We start from the raw sequence: 4,108 nt of genomic DNA, 5'->3' as shown, positions 1-4,108 counted from the left end.
CGAGAAGATATATGTGAATTACTTCCTATTATCAGAGCTCTTGGGACTTGTCATCTCGTAGAGCCCAGCGCTGTTATAACTCTGCATTTAACCAGAAGAAAATAAATCTACGTAAAGCTGATTCCTGTTTCCTGAGTGTTACTTCTTGGGGCCTTCAGATAAAAGAACTGGTGTAGTTAAAAATAGCTCAGTGGGTAACACCACTGACCTTGGTACAGAAGGTTGGGGGTTTGAACCCCGGTCAGGACAAGGTCACTATCCTGCCTGGGTCCTTAGGCAAGGCCCTTAATGCTATCTGCCTACCTCATGGGTAATGACAGTTGGAATGCTACTATGCAAGTAACCACAGTGACAGGGGTTACACACAGAGGATGTGGGACCTGTTTTTTGTGAACAAAGAAAAAGGCCTAGTTAGTTTGAATTCAAACTCAGTAAACATTGGCTGCAGGACCTTAGAAAATGGATCTAGACTGACCTGCATTGTAAAGAGAACGATCCAGCAGTCTCTGTTCTCATGGAACAGAGAGGGCTGCTGCAGCAGGTATTTTGAGTTGTAAAGACAAAATAATGGGCTGCATGGTCAGGTACAAAGATCAATTGTCCCTTGAACACCAGGATTCTATAGCTTGATGAAGTTCTCTACATATTAGAATCTACTTTCATGGGGACTTTAATGAGATCCATGGAGGCTGACACTAGCTTATAAAAACCTTTCACATCTTCAAACGGTTCCACTTTCTAAGTCTTGCAGATGAACATGCAGTACATCAAAGTCAGCTCTCTGTGAATGAATGAGACGCTCCAGTACCAGTAGGATACTGGTGTAACTGCTATAATGAGACTTCTTTTTGAATTACTGTTCATGTGCACTGGTTATGTAATCTACCTGTTTTATTCTTCAGCATTTAGTTATAGACAACTTAAATGGGGGATGACTTAAACCTTACATCTATAACTCTTGATGGGTATGTGCAAGTTAACAAATATGGAGGTGTTTATTTTCTGATCATGTTTACAGTATATATTCTAATAGTCTGCAGTAATTCTACTGTTTTGTACCTGATCTGGAACCACCAAGACCTCCATGAGCCTATGTACATTTTCATTGCAGCTTTGTTAGTGAACTCTCTTCTTTTCAGCACCGGTATCTACCCCAAACTCCTGACTGACGTTGTATCTGAACAACAAGTCATATCATATTCAGCCTGTCTCTTCCAGTTTTTTATATTTTACTTTTTAGGCAGCTCAGAGTTCTTACTGTTGGCAGTCATGGCCTATGACAGATATGTGTCTATATGTAAACCTCTGCAATATCCAACTATCATGAAGAAAACCAGTGTGATTATTTTCCTGGCTTTAGCTTGGTTTGTGTCTGCTTGTCATACTACAGTGCCAACAATACTGAGTGCTCAAACTAAACTGTGTAACTTTACTTTGAAAGGAATATTTTGTAACAATGCCATTTACAGGCTTCACTGTGTAGGATCAAGAGTAATTACTATATATGGTGGTTGCTTTATTAGATCTGGCAGTACTACCTGTGTTCTTCATAGTTTTCACGTACACAAAGATACTTATTATAGCCCATCGAAGTTCTAGAGAAGTCAGGAAAAAAGCAGCAGAGACCTGTTTACCCCACCTGCTGGTTTTAGTCAGTATTTCCTGTTTGAGTGCTTTTGATATCATTACAGCTCGAGTGGAATCCAGTTTTTCAAAAACTGCACACTTAGTAATGACATTACAAATAGTTTTGTACCATCCTTTGTTTAATCCACTCATATATGGACTCAAAATGAAAGAAATTTCTAAACACCTCAAAAGGTTATTTGGTCCAGCTAAAATCATCTGATGCATTAACACCGATTACTGGTTTACTAGCTTAAACCCACCAACCCCCCTTGAGCAGCATTTGGATGCATTTTCCAGTCATTTACAGTATGTGAAGTGTCTTTATTGTTGACGGTAAAAGCACTTTTAAGGTTTTAAAATGCGATGTGTACTTTATTTATTTACTGATTTATTTATTTATGTCCTGATTGACCCTGGAAAAGCAGTGTACGTTTTGGGACATGTGTGGTCATTCTCATGTCAGAGGTGGCCTTTCTGACAAGACAGAAACATTTCAACATTTTCGATAAGAAAAATTTAAACTAATCAATGAAATACTATTGTTGTCAGGTAGTTATTTTCACATCAAGCAAAATGTTAACTATCATGGGTTCATCTGCTTCTAGACAACACACACATGAGATGCACACACTAAACCAACAGTCTGAAGGAAACCAAGTCCAACAGCTTGAATCAAGCTAATGCTGACTGAAGTTTTGTCGGTCACACTCACCCTAAATGACAAGAATTCCCCTTATTTTAGATGAAGACATTGTTTTGACCATCGGTCCTCCATCAGTGTCACAACCTCACTGAGTAGCTGCCTCTTAACATTACATTCAGGTGATTCCTCTCAGGATGATTAGCCTGCACCTGGTTGAGGAATCATGAGTGTGACAAACTGAGTATTTAAAGTAAAAGGAATGATACAAACAATTCATCATCTAAAGTTACAAAAACCCACATGATGGGCTTTCTCACTGAACTGCATCACACCACACATAAACAAAGCACAGACAGCATCTCCACAGGTTAATATCAAAAACTAGAGGAGAGAAATAAATATCATTTCAATTCAATTTATTTGTTTTGTGCCAATTTACAACAATTGTCTCAGGGCACTTGTCTCTGTAAGGTGCTTCCTGAAGTTGTTCATCATCTGAAATCATCCAATTGCTCCTCTGATACACTTCCATGAACCTCATTTAGGAAGGTTTTAATACCATTGGTCCTGTTTTCCTTAGTCTGAATAATGGTTGTTTTTCTTCATAGTTTGTTCCAGCCGAGTTTAAACATGCAGTAGTTAAACCTAGTTTGAAGAAACCCAGCTTGGATACTTTGGTACTATCAAATTTTAGACCGATTTACAAGTTGCCAATTCTTTCCAAAGTCTTAGAGAAGATTCAAGTGCAATTTCTTTTCAATGATGATGATGTTCTTGAAAATGTTCAATCTGGATTCAAATCTCATCACAGCAAAGAATTTGCTCTATTAAGGGTTTCTAATGATCTGTTGCTTGTTCTAGATGGTGGATGTGTCTGTCTCTTAGTTTTATTAGATCTATCAGCTGCACTTGACACTGTAAACCAGAGTATCTTGCTCTCTTGTCTCAAGACCCACGTTGGCTTTTGAGGTCCTGTTTTGAAATGTTTGAGTCATACTTGTGTAATATAAGTTTCTCTGTTTGTATCACTCCTCTTATGTGCAGGATTCCTCAAGGCTCTATTCTTGGATCAATTTTGTTTTCTTTGTATTTATTTCCTTGAGGTTCTATCTTTAAGAAACCCTTCCACTTGAGATTTGCACTGCATTTTGAAAACATATTTATTTATGCAGGTGTTTATCACGGCTTCGACTAGGACATTTATTTATTTTATTATTTTTCTTTGTGATTTTATTGAATCTTGTATCTGTTGTTTGAATTACTGTATTGAAGGTTTATATTGTATGTGAATTTCATTGTATTTATTATTGTGGTTATCTTCCTTTTCTTATTGTGAATTACTTTATTTATATAGCACTTTTCTAAACCAGAGTTAATCTTTTACTTACTTGCTTACATAATCAGGTCTAGACCTTACATTATTGTACGGAAAACCCACCAACCCCCCTTGAGCAGCATGTGGCAACAGCAGGGAGGAAAAACTCCCTTTAACAGAAGTAACCTCTGACAGACCCCGGCTCTTGCTGGGCGGCCTTCTGCCGATTGGAGTGAGTGGATAAGTAAGTAAGTAAGTAAATTTTACTTATATAGCACCTTTCACAGACAGAGTCACAAAGTGCTTTACAAAGTCAAAGGATAAAAAGAGATAAATAATAAACATAAAAAGTACTCACAAAATAAAATGAATAAACCCAATCAATTAAAAAGTCAAAGGATAAAAAGAGATAAAAATAAACATAAAAAGTACTCACAAAATAAAATGAATAAACCCAATCAATTAAAAAACTGTCTAAATAAATGTGACTTCAGCTGTTTTTTAAAATCATCAACAGATTC

General features: G+C 37.0%; 1 pseudogene; it reads left to right on the top strand.

Moving 5' to 3' along the window:
• The first annotated feature begins 924 nt into the window (after window positions 1–924).
• On the top strand, window positions 925–1,849 carry LOC109953168 (olfactory receptor 6N2-like; annotated as a pseudogene).
• Window positions 1,850–4,108: the final 2,259 nt, after the last annotated feature.

The sequence above is a fragment of the Monopterus albus genome, unplaced genomic scaffold (genome assembly GCF_001952655.1).
Source record: "Monopterus albus unplaced genomic scaffold, M_albus_1.0 scaffold561.1, whole genome shotgun sequence".
NCBI lineage: Eukaryota > Metazoa > Chordata > Actinopteri > Synbranchiformes > Synbranchidae > Monopterus > Monopterus albus.
The sequence above is the reverse complement of the archived record's forward strand: the minus strand, read 5'-3'. Positions and strand labels throughout refer to the sequence as shown.